The following is a 24,834-nucleotide window of genomic DNA, read 5'->3' as shown; positions in this document are numbered from 1 at the left end:
CAATGAGCGGGTGGAGGGAGGTTTGGAGTCTTCTCTCACCCCCATTCTCTGCGACCTGCTGGAGCGGGGGGGGGGGGGGGGGGCTAGGAGGAGGAGTTGGCCGTCCGACTGCGGTCTGGAGTGTGGGGCCTCCCTGCTGCTGCGGAGTCGGGGCGGTCTGCCTCCCCCCACCGCAGGGAAAAGGGTAACACCACCTGGGGTCTGGGTGCAGTTCCCCCCTCCAGGGGCAAGGGTACCTAGACCCGGTTTGTAGAGTACGCTTGGGGAGTGTGATCGTGTGTACAGCGTCTCTTTATGTCTGTCTCCACGTTGGTTGAGTGTGGAGTAAGTGCATATGAGAGTATGAGGGTGGGAATGGATGTTTGTATATGTGTGTGCCTGTATGTCTGTGTCTATATGTCAGGTTGGGTGTCAGGCGCCACCTCTCTGGGGACATCTCAGGCCCTCCAAAGTTTGGAGGCCTATCACCCCCTACCACCACTTCCCCTGCCAGTGGCGGACTCCCTCAGACATCGGTGCGTTGGTGGTTCTTTGTGTCCGGGGATGGGCGTCCAGGTACACACCGGCTCACTCCTTGGCGGCCGCTTATCGGGGCCTGGAGCCTGGGGCTCGCTCGGGCCACTTCGGAGGTGGGGTGCCCCCGGCCTCTCGGCCTGGGGCTCGGTCACTCAAGCACGGCTGGCTGCCGGTGGAGCTCACGGGCGCGTCACTGCAACTCCCCCTGGCTTCTGCTCCGCGGCTGCTGAGTGAACCCTCATCTGGGACTCTCCTCAGTTCTTACTGGGACAGTGGCGCGGCTGCCCCTCTGTTGGTCTTCCTTGGTCTCTTGTGTTCTGGGGGCCTCTGGATGTCTGGAGTTTTGATCTCCTCCATACCTGCTTCATGCCCTGGAGGACGGGGCTGTGGCCCCCCCACACCCTCTAGCAGATCATTACATGAAGGAACCTTTTAAAAAAAAACAAAAAAACAAGCGCGTCCATGCTCACAGGTGTACACACGGGTGATCACACCCACAAACTACACCCTTTTTGGCTTCTACCTCAAAGCACACTGTGTTCTGTTGATCTTATGTGCTGCACAATAATGTTTAATATTTAGTATTTTCTGTCATATTCCCATATATCATTGTGATGTTGTTTATTTTATTACTCTTGTTCTCTTCTGCTTGTTTTCTTTTTTCTTTCTCAGCAGGTGATCCAGGTGATTGATATATGCATTTTTTCTTTTTTTTTCTGCTCATTCTGTTGGTTTTTGTCTTTTGCCCTTCTCCCCTGTCCCTCTTCTCAGCTGTTTCTCTTTCCCTCTTTCTTTCTCCCCTTCTTTCCCCCAGTCAAGTCTGTCCCGTATTCAGTAAGTGAAAATAAAATAAACAATAAAAGGTGAATCAAATGGACCATTACGGCAAGGCTGGGATGGTCAATTTGGTAAAGTAAATCCGTTGGGCATCTTTCTTTGCCTTTAGACAACAATTCTGATGGCAAAAGAGCCAAACGGGACAGGCAAAAAAAAAAAAAGAAAAAAAAAAAAGAGGGAGCTACTCAGTCCTAGATCCTGCAGTTTCCTGTCCAGCTTCAAGGGAACGATGGTATTGAATGCTGAGCTGTAATCTACAAACAGCATTCTCACATACGTGTCTCTCTTCTCCAGGTGTGACAGGGCAGTGTGTAGTGTCAGGGCTTTGCGCGCGTTCACCTTCCTGAAGCACTTCCGCACATCCTCCTCAGACACAGTGTGCGCACTGACGTCATCCGCGGTGCGCACACTGTCCGGTCTCATGGTGTTCGCTGTGTCGAATCTAGCGTAGAATACGTTTAGATCCTCACACAGAGAGGCCGTGGTCTGCGGTGTGCTGGTTTTCCCTCTAAAGTCTGCGATCGTGTTTAGTCCCTGCCACATACTCCGAGGGTTGTCAAACTGTTGCTCCACAGGACTCACACATGCAGGGCTGTAGACAGGGGGATTGCCCTCCTTACAGACAATATTGATTTGTAAATGAATAACTAACGATTTTGTCAGCACAAAGTTGTGTATTTGGAGCACAATTCTACAAGAAAGATAAGTTAGTTCACAAATGCTTGTGGTTAAAGTGCTTTGGCACTCTTTGGCAATATCGTTGTTAAACTTAGTCATCACCTCGGCCTCTTCTGATGAGCCGTAGGCTGCTGCCTGCCGTTAGTAACGCCGTTACTTGTAACACCGTTATTCCCATCAATGTTTGCTGTGTCTTTCTGAGATGTATTGATAGAAACCTTTGCAGAGACAACAACACAGTATAAACAGTGTTCTCACGGGTACTGATAAAAAAACCCAAAACCAAATATATACTTTTAGCTCTTAATTCTGCTTCAGTTTGTTTTCTGTAACCTTGAACTTCACATGTTAAGTTTGCAGATGGTGAGCTTAAGTTTCCAGAATGTAAATTTACTACAGAAAATATAAGTGTTTACCTGTGTGAGTGTTTTTACTGAGGAAGCTCAACAAAGCCAGTCCTTCTTTGTATTACTTGACCTGACAAAACCAACAAACCCAGGCGAGAGATAAAGGGTATCACAACAGCAGTTATCTGTTTTCTCTTATTTTGTTCTAAAACAGGAGACATTAAAGTCACTTTAACAAAATGTATTTAAATAGTTAAAGGTTATTGGCAATAACCTACAAATACGACTGACCTCTGTTCTAATTTGAGCCCTGCTAGCTGAAAATCACAATATTTTCATCAATCAACAAAATGCAGTGAATGAACAAAAGATGCATCTAAATCAAATCAATACTTGGTTTGAACAACAAGGGAGGAGGAAAAGAGTTCCAATGGATCACAACAGTGAATTCTAAGAAAACAAGATGTATTTAATTTCATCCAATCCAAACCATCTTTATTTATAAAGGACTTTAAAATACCCAGCACAGGACCAAAGTGCTGTACAATAAATGAGTTAAGAACAATAGAATAAAAGAAAACAGTAAAAAAAAAAAAGCACATAATACATAAAAATGAAAATAGCCTTATATTTAAAACAAGATAAAACAGTACAGAATAATTAAATAAAAACAAAACAAAGAAAAAAAAAAACAGAAGTGGCCTGTCTTATCTCTAAAGGCAGATTGTTCCACAGTTTTGGAGCTGCTACAGCAAAAGCACTATCTCCTCTACGTTTACACTCAGTCCTGGGTAGACTCCCAAACAGGTGATCACCTGGTATCTAAATACACATTTTGGGGTACCTGTGATGGACTGAGCAGTGAAGGAAACTTAGGCACAGGTTAAAGTCCAAAAAATGATTTTTTATTTAACCCAAAAAACATAATTGGTTAGCTCATGCAAAAAGAATCAAAATCTTGGGCCCATAAAAGAGGTCAAACTAACAAAACTCTACTCAAAGTTGACAACACAACTTATAACTCAAACAAACTGACCTCACTTAACGAGACAAAGGGGAAACTTAAATAGTGGCTGATCAGCCCACAAAAACAGGAAAAGGGGTAAAACACACAAAACCTAACTAAACCAAACATAATGAACTCCAATTCCCCCCCATGGTCCTGAGTTATGGCGTGAACCAATTTGTAGCCTTCCTTTAAAGCTCGCTCTGCCCCTTTTCCACCTCTTGGCTCCTTAATCAAGGGACTGGAACAGCTGCAACTAAGGTAACTCAGAAAACAAAAGATTAATCATACATAACAGTGTAAACTAAAATGTGCGCACTTATTTTAGAATGCAGCGTTATGTGGATATATGAATTAACTAAACCAAAACCAGTTATTTATTGTCCTGTAAATTAATTCCTATATTTAAAGAAAGAAATGTGAATGCAATGTTACTTATAAGCCTCTACACTAACATGGTGGGTATTACCACTGTGTGGCTGTAAGTGCAGCCATCACACACTCCCCCTCTTCAGATCTCTCCCTGGGACAGCGAGAGAGACAGTCTGCAGTGCAGTTATCTTTGCCAGGGATGTGGTTGATGGTGAACCGGAATGGCTGGATTGCAAGGTACCATCGCGTGATCCTTCCATTTGTGTCCTTCATTCTCTCTATCCATTGAAGAGCTTTGTGGTCTGTTTCCAATATGAACTCCCGTCCGAGAAAATAATACCTAAAGGAGTCCAGGGCCCATTTGATGGCAAGTCCCTCCTTCTCGATGGTTGAGTACCGCACTTCCCTCGGAAACAGCTTGCGGCTGATGAAGGCCACTGGATGACGCTCTCCAGGCGGTCCCTGTAACAGAACAGCTCCCAATCCTCTCTCTGAGGCATCAGTCTGAAGAATGAAATTTCTCTCAAAATCAGGGCTGTGCAAGACTGGGCTCTTACTCAGAGATTGTCGTAGGTCCTGAAAAGCCATCTTAGCCTCCTCTGTCCAGGTGATCTTATTGGGACTTCGGGCACCAGTCAGATCCATCAGAAGAGCTGCCCTGGCGGAGAAATGAGGGATAAACCGATGATAGAATCCTGCCATACCTAAAAATGATCTCAGCTTTTTTCTGGTCTCTGGCAAGGGACAGGATTCTATGGCAGTGACCTTATTGACTTGAGGTTTTATTACTCCATGTCCAATCACAAACCCAAGGTACTCGGTTTCAGCCTTAGCAATGGCACACTTAGCTGGATTAACAGTCAACCCTGCAGACTGAAGACGCCCCAATACCATGCAGTCCAAAGGGCATGACTTTAAACTGGAACAAGCCCCACGGGGTCCAGAAAGCGGTCAGCTCTTTTGAGCGCTTAGTCAGTGGTACCTGCCAATAATCCTTGCAGAGGTCTATTGTTGTCAGGTATCTGGCCTTCCCAAGGCGCTCAACCATGTCATCAATGCGGGGAGTTGGATATGAATCAAATTGTGATATTGCATTCAGGTACCTGAAGTCTATGCAGAAACGGATACTGCCATCCTTCTTTGGCACCAGGACCACCGGGTGGCACCACTCGCTCTTCGAGGCTTCAATGATTCCTAGTGACAACATCAGGTCGATCTCCTCTTGCAACGGGATCAATAGACGCTCAGGTATCCTGTAACTCATTCTCCTCACAGAAGCTCCATCTTTCAACACAATGTCATGTTCCACAATGTCCGTTCTACCAGGATTTTCACTGAACACATCTAATTTACACAGGTTTCTCACCTGAGCCTGTCTTTCCTCAGGAAGATGGTTTAGATCCAGGTCCTGAGGAGTGGGTTTTGGCAGATACTGATCATCCACTTCCTCCTCCTCTGAAACCTCCCGGATCAGAAAGACATCTGCTTTTGGTCTCTCCACCCATTCCTTAAGCAGGTTAATGTGCAGTACTCTGCTGGAGCGGGGCTGATCTGGAATAGCGACCTTATAGGTTTTTTGTCCAAGTTTCTTTTGGACCTCATATGGCCCTTGCCACTTTGCTAACAGCTTACTGTCATCACTTGGAAGAAGCACCAGCACCTTCTCACCAGGACTTTGCCGAGCTGACTGGTCGTACCAGGCCTTCTGGTGCTGCTGTGCTTCCGCTTTGTGGGCTTGGGCCAGCTCCGTCATCTTCTCCAACCGTTCCCGCATCTGGACAACATAAGAGACAACATTGACAGCCTGTGATCTTTCTTGGTCACCCTCCCAAGTCTCCCTTAGAAGAGACAAGGGGCCTCGTACCTCATGGCCATACAATAGTTCGAAAGGTGAAAAACCTGTAGAAGCCTGGGGTACTTCTCTATATGCAAAGAGGAGGTAGGGGAGCCACTGATCCCAGTCTGTACCAGTTTCATTGACAAATTTGCGTAACATTTGTTTCAGAATCTGATTGAAGCGCTCTGTTAGGCCATCTGTCTGAGGGTGGTATGGCGTTGTCCTCAGGCTCTTAATCCCAAGGAGCTGGTACACCTGCTTCAACAAAGTGGACATAAAGTTAGTGCCACGGTCAGTAAGAATCTCACGAGGAAAACCAACCCTTGAGAAGAACTGTATGAGACAGAGGGCGACTGCTTTGGCTTTTATTGATCTCAAAGGAAAGACCTCTGGATACTTTGTAGCGTGATCTGTCACAACCAGCATGTAACGGTTGCCTGCCTTGCTCCTTTCTAGAGGACCAACAATGTCCATTCCTAGCCGTTCAAATGGAGTGCTGATAATTGGTAGAGACTGGAGAGGAGCTCTGGAGGGGATTTTAAGAGAAGACTTCTGGCACTGAGGGCAGCTTTTACAGAACAGTGTTACATCCGAGCGCACACCAGGCCAATAAAAATATTTTCTAATGCGGGCCATGGTTTTGTGCTTTCCCAAGTGGCCAGCCCATGGAATGGAGTGTCCTAAGGAGAGCACCACCTTCTGGACTGCTCTAGGAACCACCAACTGCAATGCTGAACCCTGCTGACGATACAGAATGCCATCTTCCAGCAGAAACTCCCCCTTGCTGTTCAATTCTTGCTCAGTCCCTTGGCTCCTCTCTGCAGCTTTCTGGAACAGAGATGTTAGAGATGGATCGTCATGTTGCATTTCAATAATATTAACAGGGATTTTGAAACCCAAAGGTAACTCAGGCTCTGTGCTAGGAGCTTCTCGAAGAGCAGTATGTAGAAACTTCTCTTGCCTTCTCTGTCCACGTGACTTACGAGACTTCCCGGGTGCAGTCTCTATATCCGCATCATAGAAGGGCAAGGCACGGAGTGGGTGTAGGGACTCCTCTTTCTTCTTAGCTTGAGCTCTTGTTACTGCAACATTGCATGTATGACTAGGATTCAGCAAGTCAAACAACACAGGCAGATCTCGACCCAGCACTACTGGGAATGGCAGATTCTCTGCAACACCAATATTTAGAATATACGTTTGTCCTTGTACCTTGATGTACAGATCTGCTGTTGGATATGACCTCTCATCTCCATGAATGCAGCGAACAGGAATTGTCTCCACATTAACTTTATTTGCGGGTACAAAGTCTCGGTGCACAAGAGTCTGAGTACTTTCTGAGTCAACAAGGGCCTTTAATGGTTTCCCATCAACCTCAACTAAGGTCATTTTGAAACCATTCTCAAACTCCACTTTAGGCTCCATGACTGTCCTTTTTTCTGTGCTGCCACAAACACATCAGCCAGCTCTGCAGCCGCCGCTGCAGAGTTTAGATTGCGTTCTTTAATCCATATCTGTAACTCAGGAGACAGCATTCTCAAGTATTGTTCTAAAATTAATATTTCACTAACCTCATACACCGTTTTTCCCTTTGGCTTCACCCACTTCTCATGTAACTTGCATATAGTTCTTTTGGATTCTCATCAGGTTTTACCTCCAGTGAACGGAATCTCAGTCTATATGTCTCAGGATTAATGTCATATTTTTGAAGAATAGCTGCTTTAACTTTGTCATAGTCTAGAGAGTCATCCATATCCATATGAACATACGCACCTCTTGCTTTGCCAGTGAGTAAAGGAATCAGATGAAAAACCCAGTCCATTTTTTTGCCACCGGCAAACTACAGCCATGCGTTCAAATGTTGTTAAAAAATGTTCAATATCATCCTCCTCTGTCAATTTTTCCAGCCTGGGTTCATAAAAGCGAGACTGACCTGATTGAGGATGTATTTGCTCATTACTGGAGCCAGCACAGGGAGGATCCTCCTCTTCAAAGGACTCTGACTCTGGTTGTTCAGGTTCCTCCATTTGAGGCTCAGAGACCTCCATTTGAGGCTCAGGGACCGGGGAGGTACGAGCTTGCACTTCTACCTGCAACAGCTGAAACTGATGTTGCAGTGCTCTAAAGTGCTGTTCCTGGCGGGTAAACTCCTCCCTTCTTCTTGCTTCCTGGGCCTCCTGCTGACCCATATGAGAACGACGCATGGAAACCAGTTCTGACATTGTCGGCTCCTTACCTTGGCTCTCAGTACTATCCACCCCTCCAGAGGCTCCATTTTCCTCTCCTCCTTCTACTTGCTCTACCACTCCAACTGGCTGGTTTTGACAATCTCCTTTTGCTCCTCTGCCACTCCTTCCCATTATGTGCATGGCTTGATGAGTGAAGAGGGGAAAAAAGAGAAAAAAAAATCCTGTGCCTTCAACTGCTGATCCCACTCCTGACACCACTTGTGATGGACCGAGCAGTGAAGGAAACTTAGGCACAGGTTAAAGTCCAAAAAATGATTTTTTATTTAACCCAAAAAACATAATTGGTTAGCTCATGCAAAAAGAATCAAAATCTTGGGCCCATAAAAGAGGTCAAACTAACAAAACTCTACTCAAAGTTGACAACACAACTGATAACTCAAACAAACTGACCTCACTTAACGAGACAAAGGGGAAACTTAAATAGTGGCTGATCAGCCCACAAAAACAGGAAAAGGGGTAAAACACACAAAACCTAACTAAACCAAACATAATGAACTCCAATTCCCCCCCCCCTCCCCCCCCATGGTCCTGAGTTATGGCGTGAACCAATTTGTAGCCTTCCTTTAAAGCTCGCTCCGCCCCTTTTCCACCTCTTGGCTCCTTAATCAAGGGACTGGAACAGCTGCAGCTAAGGTAACTCAGAAAACAAAAGATTAATCATACATAACAGTGTAAACTAAAATGTGCGCACTTATTTTAGAATGCAGCGTTATGTGGATATATGAATTAACTAAACCAAAACCAGTTATTTATTGTCCTGTAAATTAATTCCTATATTTAAAGAAAGAAATGTGAATGCAATGTTACTTATAAGCCTCTACACTAACATGGTGGGTATTACCACTGTGTGGCTGTAAGTGCAGCCATCACAGTACCAAAAACAATCACTGCAGTCAGGTCTGGACTGTGACAAAAAATTACCCTGGGCATTTTGACTGGATATCGGCCCACCAGGTATTAAAGCCATAAAGCCTTTGAATGAAAACAAACACAGCTGTGACAGTGATTTACACTGTCTTCTTGGTATATGTATGATTTCTATACATTTTACATCAGATAAAACTTTGGTTCAGATAATTATTTATTAAAAGTTACACATTTTAAAAGAGAACAAGAAAGAAAAGTATTTCTTTGTGCCCCCTTTCCCTGTTAATGCCCTACCTGGCCCCCTGGCAAAACTTTGCTAGATCCGCCCCTGCACAGTTACCAGCTGTCAGCTACGTAGAAAAGGATCCTGGTGTTATTTGTCTCTCAGAAACCTGTTCAGCTCTGATGATTCAATAAGGACATCTCCTGGTTCCATCTTCACGTTTCCTTCTCACCACATATCAAACCAATATCATCAACAGCAGCTTTTACAGCTGTGGCTCCAGCAAACATCAGCTGATCAAGCTGCTTAAACGTGCTGCTGTTGTTTAGCGCGACATCTGCTGGTGTCCTCTTTCTAGCGCAAAGTGGACGATAAATGAATAAGAGAGAAAAGCCGAGGGGAGAGAATGAGAGAAGAAGAGGCAGCTGACGGCATAAAGATGCAGAATAACTCCAGCTTTGTGTCTTTTTCCATTCTAACTGAAGTCCGGGACAAACTGTTCCTTTTCGCCTCAATACAAAACACGTAATATTTTCTCTGAATACGAGACAATTACGTTTTTTACGGGACAGTTGGCAACTTTACTAACTAGCCTTATGAATAAAATAAAGTTCACTATCAGTAACATCATAGAACCCGCCCATCCGTATACAAACTCCGTCATGCTAGCTAGTACACAGGACGCGTTATTGTAACTATAAAAAGTCAGCACAACAAAAATAAACTACACCTAAACTTGGTTTATATCTGACCCAGATCGACTGCAGGTCATAACTTCTTACCTGAAGTTCAGTAAGAAGCGGACCGGCGGCCGCCTCTGGTCTGTCCCTATGACTGTAGCAAACATTAACAACACCTCCTCCCATTGTGCAAAAATGAAGCCAAAATATCCTGCTTGTGGAGGCTGCCATCTTGCATTTTTGGAGCCAGAGTCTGCGCAGTAGTGTCTTGACGTGACCGCACATACGCCCCCCCCCTACACTTTTTACGTAGCCCGGCTGCTCCAGTTTATTTGCTGATGGGTTTACCGCGACTGACGACTCGTTCAATTAAGGTAAATACAACCATGTAACTGTTATGAAAAAGGCACGCAACTTATCATCTCATAGTTCTAAAACATCTAAAATCACTCTGTTATTAATTTGTTTGCTAGATTAGCCACTAGCATACGCAATGGGTTGGAGCCTTGTTGCTAGCTAGTTAGCGATGCAAGATGCAGATGTGTAGCGATGTAATGCTGTCCTTTGAGATTTTAACATTTAAGACTGTGAGTGTAAAGGATCTAAAGCTGTTTAAATCTTCAGAGCCCTCTACGTCCTGGTAACATGGAAACTTTAAAAACAGCAGCAGGTTTCAGTGGTGTAGTCTAATTTGTTCTTTTCATTTAATAATAGAGTCCGTATTATATCAATAGCTACATTCACGCTGGGGAGAAACTAGTGAGGGAGACCATGAGGACTAAGCTGGGTTTCCTGGGTCCAGAGGTTCGGAGAAACTTCTTCCCTTTCTTTCATCACAGCTGTCCTGTGCCAGATGTTCTGTTGACCCACTGAGAGAGGCTTTATTTAAGAAACACCAGGAAGACTGAAGCTCATCGCATGGATCAAGCAGGACTCATGATCTTCACCAGCAGCTCCCTCACAGGGAAATCTTCAGCACTCCCAGGAGATGGATAAACCCAGCATTTCATGAACACTGTGATGATACCTTTGGTCTGTGTAATGCTATAAATACTTAGATACTCCCCAGAGGCTCCGGACTTTTACATACAGATATTATATTCAGTCCTGTAGAAAGTTATATATTTAAAAATATATGATCCTCTCTGGTTACTCTGATACAAATACCTCTTAATCACTTTATGGTAAATAACAGACTATCTGCAAAAACTGTGAAAGAATTCCAGATCACAAGTTTGTAGTTCGACATACAAATGACGACCTTTGACCTTCATCAGATTTTATTTAACTGTGTCAGAGAAAATCAGCTTGTGCTCTTCATGCAGCTGAGTACATCAAGTGTTTAAAACAGAAGCTGTGCAGGTCTGAGATCAGCAGCTTTGTGAAAAACCAAACTGAGATCCTGTTAATGCTGATATATAGTGACAAAGTGACATGGATGATGAATTCTTTGTCTTTAACTTTATCAATAAAACAGCTGCAGCTTTCACTGACAGCACATGTGGTACTTTAACCTTTGTACTGTTTTCATCAGTTAATTTTGCTGTTAACATGTGAACATGATGGATGATCTGTCTGCTATCACTGGGTGGTGCTGAGGTCAGAATCTGAGGGCAGCTCCTGTAATCACAAACAGAACAGAATTATCACAAACTGAAATTCAAATCTGAAATAAAGCTGATCCTTCTTTCACCAGAGTTGGGCAGTAATGCGTTACTGTAATCTGATTACTTCTTTCAAGGAACGAGCAAAATAAGGGATTACTATTGCCAAAAAAAGGTAATTAGATTACTGTTACTTTCCCGTAAGCATCTACGTTACTGCGTTACTAAAACCATGATTTTTTGTGCGAGAACGTCTCATGAAAATGACGTAAGCGAGTGCAACATTCATGACAACAGCTGTGTGCAGATCAACAATGGATAATATATCGAGTGCGGGAGAGAGTATGAGCGTGCAGCATTTAAAGCATGGAAGTACTGACCTTACTTTGTGTTTGATTCCATAAAAAGTGACAAAAACATTAGCGTCCGTTGTTCGTGGGAAGAAAGCTTCTTTTTACAGCGAAAAAAACCCCAAACTTCCGAGCAAGCACTGAGTGCGCTACCACTTAATGGGAAATTTACAGAGAAACTCGTGGATTCTTCCACTGACTGCTGCGGCACACCTGCACCAGGGCAAACCTCCGCCTACCCCACTCCTACTTTACAGGTGAAACAGAGCAACAGGACCGCTGAGTCTTTGATTTTATTTATTTTCTGCTGTGTTTTACTTGCATCAATTTGAAAGACTGAGTGTAAACACACAAAAAAATTATTTTATGTGCTGGAATGTGCAGAAAATAGGTTTAAATGTTAAACAAATTTCTTCCAGTCAGAGAATGTTGCATATAATTAAATTTTTGCTTGATGCATAAAGTTAAAAGATTAAAACTAATAAAACAAGTATTAAAAAGAGACTTTTCCAATTGATTATATTTTGTATGATAGATTATGCAAAAAAAGTTGAATTGGGCTGAATGATCTACTTCTTTATTACTGTCCCAATTCGTGATTGAGGTGTGAGACAAACGACTGGTCCAAGGGCGTCAAAACAATGATTTTATTAAACACATGTGTGGGAAGATGCACAGCTCAACACGGATCTCCCGTCAAAACATACTTTCAGAATAGTTTTATTATGTCAGGGTTCACGCCCCTTCTCGCGTCGGAAAGAATATCACATGCATAGATTATAATTAGTGACAGTTAAACAAGTTTCCGTGTTCAACAGCATTTTGTCCTATATGGTTGTCTGGCTTCTCCGGATGATTCCTGTAGACTTATTCATGGCATGCTTATCTATAGCCCCTCCCGCATCACTAGTTGCTAAGTAGAGACAAAGCAAGACTTTTTTCACCTTTACCCTAGAAATTGTACTTAATGTCTGTGTGTATGTAAGCATGTTGTGCATTCATTCACAGCACTCCAAGTCATTTCTTCAATATATCAATTCAGACCATCACGCTGAACGAAGCTTCCGACCTTAACAGGACTGAGTGCTTAACTCTATCATGAGCACATGTGCAATGTGTAATAACATGATTATATGTTTAATTAATTGAATAAATGTTTTCATCAACTGCCACTGCTCAAAGCTTAATAAAAAGGATATAAAAGAATAAACATAATATAAAAATTATATAATTCCCACATTACCTATTCAGGTTGTAAATCATGTTTTTAAAAAGTAACTAAGTAATTAATTACTTTTGGAAATAAGTAATCAGTAAAGTAATGGGATTACTTTTGGGGGGAAGTAATCAGTAATTAGCAGAGGTGGGTCGAGTATCCAAAAATTGTACTCAAGTAAGAGTAGCATTACTTTAAAATATTATCAGTGTTGGGAAGGTTACTTTTAAAATGTATTCTACTACAGATTACAGAATACATGCCCCAAAATGTATTTTGTAACGTATTCCGTTACGTTACTCAATGAGAGTAACGTATTCTGAATACTTTGGATTACTTAATATATCATCGTACTGTTTACAACTACATACATGTGATTTATTACTATTACTGAAGGTCTACGGCTCCGAACCATAGTAAAGGGACCTCTGGCTATTATGTCGGATTCCGTGTTGGGCTCGTAGCCTAAAACTAGCTTTACTTTGTTGTCTGGGTCAACTTTGCCAGCGAGAGACAGAGAGAGGCGTTGAAAGGCTGCTCCAACCGAACTTATTGTTTCAGAGGAAAACAGGAACACAGCGTACAGTCGAGTCTTAATAGCTTACTAACAGCTGGGCTCGTCAGGCACTCTTCTTGGCTGAAGTGGTTATTATTATATTTACATGCTTCCAGCTCCCGTTTCTGCTCGATGACAGCTCGTACATTTCCTTTTACGCCCTCCTCGCGCTCACAGAGACATAACGGCAGTCCATTCTCCCTGCAGTACTGATTACACTGCCCATGAGGCTACATTCTTTAGGGCTATGCCTGTAACGATCTGCCTATTAGCTTAGCGTAACAACAACAACAACAAGGCACTCTCTCACCCAGGAAACACACTGTGGCAGAGAGAGCGCTACCGCCTGGAACAACAGAACGTAGCTGTCAAACAAAACGCAAACAGTCCTGACTCGTGACAATATGAAACAGGAAAATACCGCCGTGTAATCCATTTATTTCAACAACGTAACTGTATTCTAAATACCACCTTTTTAAACAGTACTGTAACAGAATACAGTTACTCATATTTTGTATTTTAAATACGTAACAGTGGTACATGTATTCCGTTACTCCCCAACACTGAATATTATTACTCAAGTAAAAGTGAAAAGTAGTCGTCAAAAAAGTTACTCGAGAAAGAGTAAAAAAGTACTTGGTGAAAAGACTACTCAAGTAGCAACGAACTGTTTGAAATGTCCAATTTATTTTATAAATAATTGCTATCAGACAAACAAAACTAAATAGCAGCCTCAGAGAAAACAAAACGAGGCATCTTCATCATATGTACATACATACATATGTATGTACATACATATGAGCTCAGTTTACCATAAGTTGTATGGGTGTGCATCTATTTTTGCATATTTAGCAAAAATGTGCTATTTCTTCACTCAGTGAGGTGATGGTTAAGCTTCAGCAGCAGTTTGCTCTCAAGGTTCTTTCTGTGAAGCTGTGACTGTTTAGCAGTGAACAGGAGTCCTACATGACTAAGAAGTCCTTCACAAGCTCCAGATGCAGGAAGAGCTGTATTGATTTTGATCAACAGCTTCTTGATGTGAGGAATGTCATGCAATAGATCCACACCTCCAGTGAATGGCCATGAAAGGTACCTCTCCAGCCCTGCTTCTGGCTTTCCTGACCCCATGGATCCAGCATCTTAGTCGGTTAGGCTGCTGTTTGCGCTGGCATCATCCAGCTCTGTCTCTATGTGATGTCTGATGAAGTTGAGACCTGTGGAAAGATGTGTGGTTTTCAAAAGAATTAGGTCTGGTCATTATAGTGCTGTATACACTGCAAAGCTGCGGATGTTTGGCAAGAAGATGTGATCACACTGGAGATGTTTTTTTACTAACTCTTGTAGAAAAACAAAATCTTGTCATTCATATCCCGCACAAACAGTTTGCAATGAATTCCAGATTAAGTTTAAAATAAGAACGCATGCAAGGCTAAGCAGTGCTAGCCAATAAATCCTCCTGTTTCGCTGTTACTCTGGGAAAAGACAAGAAAGACGGTGATGGATTTATATTGTACGAACGTGATAATTCTGTGTATTGTAATAACGTGATATTATATTGTTCAAACGTGAAAGGTATATTGTTAGAACAACATACTTTTCTATTTTTCTTTTGCCTGGGTGGCAGCTCTACGCTTCCATATCCAAGGCTTTTCAATGTGGCCTCACAAAATTATCACGACTACAACAACCATGAAAAGAGCTGGATGGACATTGCTTCTCAATCACAGCTGCCTGGTCAATGTTTTCCATTAGTAATTTAGCAAAGTTTTTGCTGCTGTCAGACCTGCAGGGTTTAAGCCTGTGCTGTTCTCCTCTGTCATATACTGAACACAAACTACATTTTTTGGACTGGCACAAATAATTTGTGTGCCTTTTTATTTGATGCAGCACACCTGATTGTTCTGTAAATAGATTTAAATGGTTATATACAGTGGGGCAAAAAAGTATTTAGTCAGCCACCGATTGTGCAAGTTCCCCCACTTAAAATGATGACAGAGGTCAGTAATTTGCACCAGAGGTACACTTCAACTGTGAGAGACAGAATGTGAAAAAAAAAATCCATGAATTCACATGGTAGGATTTGTAAAGAATTTATTCGTAAATCAGGGTGGAAAATAAGTATTTGGTCACCTCAAACAAGGAAAATCTCTGGCTCTCACAGACCTGTAACGTCTTCTGTAAGAAGCTTTTCTGTCCCCCACTCGTTACCTGTATGAATGGCACCTGTTTGAACTCATCATCTGTATGAAAGACACAGCGGCAAAGACACTGTCCACAGCCTCAAACAGTCAGACTCCAAACTCCGCCATGGCCAAGACCAAAGAGCTTTCGAAGGACACCAGGAAAAGTATTGTAGACCTGCACCAGACTGGGAAGAGTGAATCTACAATAGGCAAGCAGCTTGGTGTGAAAAAATCAACTGTGGGAGCAATCATCAGAAAATGGAAGACATACAAGACCACTGATAATCTCCCTCGATCTGGGGCTCCATGCAAGATCTCATCCCGTGGGGTCAAAATGATCATGAGAACGGTGAGCAAAGATCCCAGAACCACACGGGGGGACCTGGTGAATGACCTGCAGAGAGCTGGGACCAAAGTAACAAAGGTCACCATCAGTAACACACTACAACGGCAGGGAATCAAATCCCACAGTGCCAGACGTGTTCCGCTGCTGAAGCCAGTGCATGTCCAGGCCCGTCTGAAGTTTGCCAGAGAGCACATGGATGATACAGCAGAGGATTGGGAGAATGTCATGTGGTCAGATGAAACCAAAGTAGAACTTTTTGGTATAAACTCAACTCGTCGTGTTTGGAGGAAGAAGAATACTGAGTTGCATCCCAAGAACACCATACCTACTGTGAAGCATGGGGGTGGAAACATCACGCTATGGGGCTGTTTTTCTGCCAAGGGGACAGGACGACTGATCCGTGTTAAGGACAGAATGAATGGGGCCATGTATTGTGAGATTTTGAGCCAAAACCTCCTTCCATCAGTGAGAACTTTGAAGATGAAACGAGGCTGGGTCTTCCAACATGACAATGATCCAAAACACACCGCCCGGGCAACAAAGGAGTGGCTCCGTAAGAAGCATTTGAAAGTCCTGGAGTGGCCTAGCCAGTCTCCAGACCTCAACCCCATAGAAAATCTGTGGCGGGAGTTGAAAGTCCGTGTTGCTCGGCGACAGCCCCAAAACATCACTGCTCTCGAGAAGATCTGCATGGAGGAATGGGCCAAAATACCAGCTACTGTGTGTGCAAACCTGGTAAAGACCTATAGTAAACGTTTGACCTCTGTTATTGCCAACAAAGGTTATGTTACAAAGTATTGAGTTGTATTTTTGTTATTGACCAAATACTTATTTTCCACCCTGATTTACGAATAAATTCTTTACAAATCCTACCATGTGGATTCATGGATTTTTTTTTTCACATTCTGTCTCTCACAGTTGAAGTGTACCTCTGATGGAAATTACTGACCTCTGTCATCATTTTAGGTGGGGGAACTTGCACAATCGGTGGCTGACTAAACACTTTTTTGCCCCACTGTAAAATGGTTATGGCTGCATTTTTAGGTAAATAGTACCATATAACATTGTTGTTTGCAAAACTTGTGCATAATTTTTAGAAATGTACAATTTCTATTTGCATTTCAAGTTATGGAAATGATTCATTAAACATGTTTGTGGGTTTTACAGTAAAAAATATTACTTTTTTCTACTCAGATTTTGATTTTTTTTTTCTGAATTTAGATCAACTGTGCTAATATAGTATACCAAAATTCAAAAAGAACTCAAATTTCAGATATTTGAGGTTGTGCTGAAAATAATGATACCAAACAAGGCAAGAAAAACATATTTTAAAGGGGAAATATAGAGGTAAAATCAAAAGTAGTCAAAAACGGCCAATTATACTCTGGACCCCAGAGGGTTAAAAAAATGGTGTTACTGTCTTTAAAGATTTGGCAAGAGACTGAAAACATGCTGCTCTTTGAAGATATTTAATAATCAGTTCTGCACAGGAGCTGAAGCAGAGTGCATCCTGTTGCATTTAAAGTACAATAGTGGTAATAAAAGTACAGTAACGGTAATTAGTGACTGAGCAACCCGGGGCGTTTCGCTTGATTTCTTTAGTCAGGGTAACTTCATTCACCTGCATGGATTAGCTCAGTGGTTCCCAAACTTTTTTTGCTGGGCCCCCCTTGTTTTACAAGAAAAATGTTCGCGCGGGTGCACACGCACAAACACATCCTCCAACCACACAGCCATATTTTGCTCCATTGCAGTTTATTTCACACCTCAAACATTTAGTAAACAATTAAGCAAATACAAGTAATCTGCAATAAATTACAGGTAGTAATAAAATAAACTACTAACTCTTTTACGCTATGTCCACACCTACACGGGTATTTTTGAAAACGCAGCTGTTTCGTCCACACGTAAACGGCGTTTCGATTCACCGAAAACAGAGATTTTTTTTAAAACTCCTTTTTTGCGTTTTTGTGTGGACGAGGAATACAGAGTTCGTCACGCAACGTCAAAAGTATGTGCCTTTTTTCACATCACGCTAGACTTGTAGTCAAGATTGCCTAATCCGAGACCAAGACAAGACCAAGACCAGAGGGTATCGAGACCAAGACAAGACCAAGAACAGAGGGTATCGAGACCAAGACAAGACCAAGACCAGAGGGTATCGAGACTAAGACCGAGACCAAGACCAGAGGGTATCGAGACCAAGACCGAGACCAAGACCAAGTCGAGACGAGACCAAGACCGAGACCAAGACCGGGACAAAAAAAGACTAACTTTTGTGTGCTTTTGAGGGCTGACATGATGGTACTGACTGGCCCCAAAGTCATCTGACAAAACAGCGATCACCTCCAACAACTAAAATATGAAATATGTAACTGGTTTCAGTTATACTTTATATATAGATAATATTTTAACATCAAACTGAAGATTATAAACTTGAAATTGCATCATGTCCTATTGTAGTAGTACTAGCCAAATTACACTGTATGATACCAACTTCCCTAAAATGGATAAGGCCTGTCAACACAAAGTGATATGCAGATGTTATTTAAAAGTCAATGGTCACATTTATTTAGTCAAACAACACCATTTTAAGTAAAATTCTGTAATCAAACAATATAAAGACATGTGCACACCTCACATGAATGAGATGCAAACTTACAAATATTACATACCAATACAAATTGTGCATTAATAAGAATAAGAACAAGTGCTTAAAAGATTCTGGCATCTTGATGTCTTCAGTGGCATGAGATTACAACCAGTGCTTTAAGTGGCCCAAAAGAGGTGCCGGTACTCTATTCTTTTTCCGCCTCCCCTGAGGTAACAACAACTATATTGAATGGGTTTTATATACAACAGTCAACAGACAACCTTATACAAAATAATAAATCATTTTATTAGTTTGTGGATTTGCTTGAGCTAGAAAGAGCTACTGAACATAAATAAAATGTGCAAAAAGGTATTGAAATTTTTTTTTAACAAAATGTACATAAAATAAATTATGAACTAATTTGTATTTTGCTCTCTCTCTTGAGTCCCTGCTGGTATCAGCAGCAGCACTTGTAAAGTGTACCTGCAGAGCTTGGTAGTTCTCCCATACTGCTTTCACTGTTCTCTCACTTGAAGCAACCCAACGCACTGATAAAACACGGCCTATCACAAGGAGACGTTGTCCAACATTGTGAGCACTCTCGGTTAACTCCCTTTGGTTTTTTGGTGATGCGAGAGGGAGTAAAGCTGATCTAAGAATATTTTAAAGTGGTTGATTCCTCCTACCTCCTTCAAAACATCACAAACTGCCAGTTCCAGTCTGTGATTGGAACAATGCCAGACAAACAGGTAAGGGAATTTGGAACAAAGCTGTGCAGCAACTCCTGCTTTCCTCCCAAGCATCACTGAGGCTCCATCACAAATGGTAAATGGTAAATGGCCTGTATTTATATAGCGCTTTATATAGCAAGCAAATGCCAACAAATGTTCCTGTAGGTAGTGAGGGTCAAAGCCATTATTATGAAGACATCCTAACAGTGCTTCAGTGATGTCCTTTGCTGTGGTCCCCTGCAGCTCAATCAGTTCAAAAAATATTGTGTCTGGATTTTCAGTGGAAATAGCTGACCGCAGGCACACGACAAGCACAGACTTTCCACTTATTGTAGTGGATTCATCAGTGAGCACACACAATTTTCTTTCATTCATCACTATGTCATTGACTACCTTCTTTTTCATTTCAGCTGCAATGTGATCCAGTATATTTGCACATGAGTTATTAGAGTGCAAAACTCTGCCCATCTTGACACCATTTAAGACTTGCAACTGGACATCTATTGGCATGTCTGTAAAGGGACGCCCATGCTTGCCAATCTTATAAGCTGTTCTAAACACATTGAAGTTGAAGCGTAGTCAGCCTTTCTCACATCTTCAATGTGTTTTTGCATTGTATTTTGTGTTGCCTTCTCTTTTATTTCAACTGCTTTCTTGTGATAAATTGAGTCTCTGTGCTCTTTTATTTTCTTTCGTAGTGAGTTTTGTTGTGCAGCCTTGTCCCTTCCAAAAGACGAGATTAAGCACCCACTCCACTCCTGCGACACTCTCTGCCCTTGCTGCATGTCCACGCGAGCACAAACTTGACTACACACACTACAACCCAACTTTTGATTTCTGCTGATCAGCCACTTGTAATTTGTGGAGAAATACCGGACTTGTGCTTGGGACCAACATTCTGGCCACTCATGCTCGCTAACGCGGCTGTTGTCATCGGTAGAAATGGTGTCATTCTCGTCCTCGTCGTCGCAAAAAGTGCCGTCGTCCGCGGCACTAGTGCAGCTTTCATTAGCTTGCGTCTGACCTGCAGCGATATCATTCTGGCTCGGTGGGGTGTCAGCCAGCGAGTCCTCTGATTCTGACCTTGTTCTTTTACTACTCAGAGTCTGAAGCCAGGAGAGCATATTAAGTGTTCATTGTTTTTGTATTTTAACCGAGCAGCTGTTTGCGCGTTTTACACACCCTCTCCGGACCACGTTGAGTTGTTGACATGACAACGGCAAAAGCGACGCATGCGCTTTTCACTTTAAAACACATTGGTGTATGGGTAATGTAGTCTCTGCTCTCGGTGGGACGAATTAGGAAGCGTGCTTGTGAAGGGCGCTCTGAAAAGCGGCAGCGCAGCCAAACGATTATAACAGATGTGCAAATGAGAGTACCGGTACGCTAAAAGCACGTTCTGGGCGCATGGAGAGGTGGCGGTACTCTCAAGAGCTATATTTAGAAGTGGCGGTACTGAGTACCGGCGCATACCGGCCCACTTAAAGCACTGATTACAACACACTGCCAATGAAATCAAGCCTGTTGTTCAGTAGGGCAGGAACAATAGAACACAGACATTATGAACAAATAACAAATATCTTATGAACAAATATATAATGAACAAACAGCATATTTTCAGAGAGGAGTGAGAGAAAACAGTTCACATTTTAAAACAGTGATTGATTGCACTTCAAGAAAACTAAAGATTGCAACATCTTATAGCCTAGCCGTGCACGGTGGGGTCTCATTAGAATGCCTCCTCCTGTGATCAAAAGGTCTGGAAAAGGGTGCACACACACACATACAAAGACAGGATTAGACAGGATGCTCCTAATGATGCTATAAAACCAAAGACAGTGAAATTAAGTGGAACAACAAAAACAACAATAACAATAAATTATTATTATTATACAGTCACCTATTAATGACTTTTTAAGGTCATCTCTCAACCTCTTCAGCGCTGGTCCAGTTTCAACATTTTGGACATCTAAATCTACCCAGGTCAGTCCAAACTGGGGGTCGAGCATGGTGGCAAGGAAGTAGATCCGATGGCTAAACGGCTCTTCTGGATCCTTTTCGTCCATGCAAATCTGCCTGAAAATTCCAGAGAACCGTTTCTCTGAGGATCTTTTCAGTGCCCTGACTATAGTTACGGCCTGGGGCATTTGTACTTCCATCTTTATAAGATGATTCTTCAAGTCCAGAACAGTGGGGACCACCATGCTAATAGTCACCTGATGATCACCTTCTGTAAGGTCTGTTGCATCAGAAAAAGGCTCAAGCAAAGCACAAAGGTCTTTCAGCTGAGCCCACTCTCGGGTTGAAAACACTAAATTCTCTGTATTGCTGCACATTTCAGTGATGGCCCCGTGGTCAAGTGTGATCAGAGCTTTTAACTGTCTGTAGGTGCTATTCCAGCGGGTGTTGTTTCCTGCTGGGATGGACTTATTGGAGCCAAAGTGTGCCTCAAACAAGTCTTTGTGGTTACTACTGCTGTGCAACAGGTTTGTAAACTTGCTGGCTTTGGCAATGGCTCCAGCTATTGCCTTTACCTCTTTCATCCCATCACTGATTACAAGTTGCAGCGAGTGGGCGAAGCAAGAAAGACGTTCACCCATTGACCATGGATCAGAACCTTCTGCATCCTCCCACATTGTTTCATCATCGAGGTCATCACTGCTGTCACCTTCAGGGTGCTCTACTTCTGGCATCCTGACTTTAAAGGCCCGCTTCATATTGGATGCATTATCCGTCAGAATGTAGCTTACTTTATGGCCAATGCCATACTCCTCAACTATTCTGTCAAATGCTGAGGCGATTTGTTCGCCGCAGTGCTTCCCTGTGAAACGCCTACAGTCAAGCAAAAATGATTGTAAACTGTAAGAGTCCTTGTTCTTGCAGGCAGCATGAGCAGTAACTCCCAGGAAAGTACGAAGCCTCCGGTCAGACCAGAGGTCTGTTGTTATTGCTACATTTGGCTGGACTTCCAGGGCTTTGATTATGTCACCCTTCAATTTAGTGACAAGGTGAGGTATAAGCTTCTCTGTCAAGGTGGTTCTAGACACAGGAGTGTATTTGCTATCCAAGACATTCAGGAAGTGTCTAAAATGTGGATTCTCAACGATGGACAGGGGGAGAGAGCATCCAACTATAAGGTCCTGGAGGATGGACTGGGTGATGGCCTGTTGCCTGGGTGAATTTGGGGAAAATAAGTGGATGCTTGGAGCAAACAATGATAATTGAGGCTGTGTGGGATTGACCGCTATCACTGATGTTGCAGATCCTGACTTGTACTCCAAGTACCTACAAAACAGGGAAATAGGAATCTGTAAAACATCGGTTTCTATTCAACCACAAAAACTACTGTATTTTACAAGCACAGTAATCTTAAACCTATCAATGAGGGCAGACCTTTGCATACAAAATAACCTAATCTAATCCAGTGTGACACATATAGATCATTAGGCACAACTAGTAATAATGAAAATACTGGAGTGTTCAGGGTTGCAAGACCTTAAATAAGAAGAACAGAAAAACAGTTGAATGGAATCTACAAAAGACAAAATGTCTGTGCATTAACTTTGTAGGTTGCATTAAGCCTCCTCCTGCCAGTCAGCTATCAGACACAGCTGTATTGACAAGAAATGAACTACTCAATAAAGTCTGAAGTTACACCAATACAAAATAACTGTGTCTAATAATGCTAAAATAGCTCCTACACACTGGACTGGTTTAGTAGGGCAACATAGTAGAAAACACCTAAGAAAGTCATAGTCAAAGGTCCTTAAGATCGATTTAAGAACCTTAGGACTCAGTTTTGCGATCTGTGCTATCTGGACCAGAGCCATAGACCGCTCTGATCTGGTCTTCACTGTCGAGAACGCCGCTGTTAGCCGAGCAATGTTATAGGGACACTCTTGAAACGCCCGTCCTTATGAGTCAACAACCAAATAAATATGCCCATTAAAGTCCACAACAAACCACACCATACCAGCCCTTAAAGTGCTCACTGAAATGGTTTCGATATATTTCTGCTCAATGAATTCACCAAAATACCTAAAGTTAATGAAAATTGTTTAAGTAGCTGATAGCCACTGCTAGCGCTAGCTACCTGTACATAGCATGTAACGTAACGTTAAGTTAAAGTTAAGTCTGCAGGGACGGTTGCAAAAAAACTGTCCCTACATAATTTATAATGTTTGAAGAACACATTATAAATAACAATATTACATAAACATGACCTGGTCATCTGAGGTTGGAAAGGTAGTTAGAAGAGTTTGAAGATGGATAGATGGCTACCGGCTAGCTTACCTTTGAGGGTGTTTGCGCTCCAGGTGCCTGGTGAAGGTTGAGGTAGTCCCGGCTGTCTCGGTCAAGGAGACTTTACAAAACCTGCACTTTGCCGAATGTTTCTTTTTTGCATTTACCAAAAACTCTTTGTGTTCTATGAACGCAAACTTTATGACAGATGAAGTCGCTGACATTTCTGTAACTGACCGGGCATACTGCTCAATCTAACGGGTTGCATTTAGTTGTGTTTGAAGGGCGCGAAAGGTGAAATAATAAAATTTCACAATGTGGAGGGATTTGAGCATGGCTGAGCCACTGTGTGTCGCTGTGTGACAGCTGAGCAGCGAAAGGAAATTAATTGAGGAGCCGGCTCTCGCTCAATGGGAGTCGACTATTCTGATTCACTACAAAGCACTCTCTAAGCATGGCTCTCAGAGCTAAAGCTTTTGCGCATGATACATTATCGAACGTTACGCTGTGTGTGATGGATACTGTTGACTCCAAATCTCCCGACCACTATGTTGACCTGAGACAGCAAGACAGCGAGACCAAGACAAGACCGAGACCAAAGTACGTCGAGACCAAGACAAGACCACGTAAAAGTGGTCTCGAGACCAAGACCAGTCTCGAGACATCCAACTCCACGTCACGCTGTGCGCCATGTTATTGTTTACATGAGATGAATTGCAGAATGGCAGATAGAGACAAAATACTGTTAATCTGACCATCTTCAGGTTTTACACGCTTACATATATACACACGCAGTTACTGTCCCTCCATTTAGAAAGGCAGAGGCGTCACAGTGTGATTATTTTACGTGTAGTTTTTTTTCTTCATGTGTAATAATATTCAACATTGCTATCAATACATTTTTCAAAAAATGCCTCTCTGTGCAAAATGGGCTTAAAAACATAAAAAACTGTGGGATACTGTTTGTCTGTGATTTGAACAGCCCAGCGCTGCTCCCGATGCAGGGAAAACCAATTATGTAGGGGAGTCATACCTTGGCACTTGTGCAGGTGAAACCAAAGGAAAGATATGCTTCACCATATTTTCTAGTCTTTGGCTTAGAATGAAGTTAATTTGGAAACATATTCAGCGATGCTTCATCTCCTGTGGGTTTCTGTTTCTGTGGGTGCCCCGTGCTAGCAGTGTCCAAGCGTTTTGTTTCCCCCCCCCCTTTTCATTCCGCGCCCCCCCCCCCCCCCCCCCCCCCTGCAATGGCTTTGCGGGCCCCACACTTTGGAAAGGTCTGGATTAGCTAAAGGTGCTTTACAAAACAAGTTTCCCCGACAGCCAAGTGCTCATTTTAGCTTGCTATGTCTCAGGACCTAGCTAAGGACGGTAGTTACAGATTAGCTTACAAACACAATT

General features: G+C 42.6%; 1 pseudogene; it reads right to left on the bottom strand.

Annotated features, from left to right (window-relative positions):
• Positions 1-14,475: 14,475 nt before the first annotated feature.
• On the bottom strand, positions 14,476-23,654 carry LOC146673290 (uncharacterized; annotated as a pseudogene).
• Between the last annotated feature and the right edge of the window lie 1,180 nt (positions 23,655-24,834).

The sequence above is a fragment of the Rhamphochromis longiceps genome, linkage group LG3 (genome assembly GCF_057381845.1).
Source record: "Rhamphochromis longiceps isolate RC_006_pf linkage group LG3, R_longiceps_female_GT1.1, whole genome shotgun sequence".
NCBI lineage: Eukaryota > Metazoa > Chordata > Actinopteri > Cichliformes > Cichlidae > Rhamphochromis > Rhamphochromis longiceps.
The sequence above is the reverse complement of the archived record's forward strand: the minus strand, read 5'-3'. Positions and strand labels throughout refer to the sequence as shown.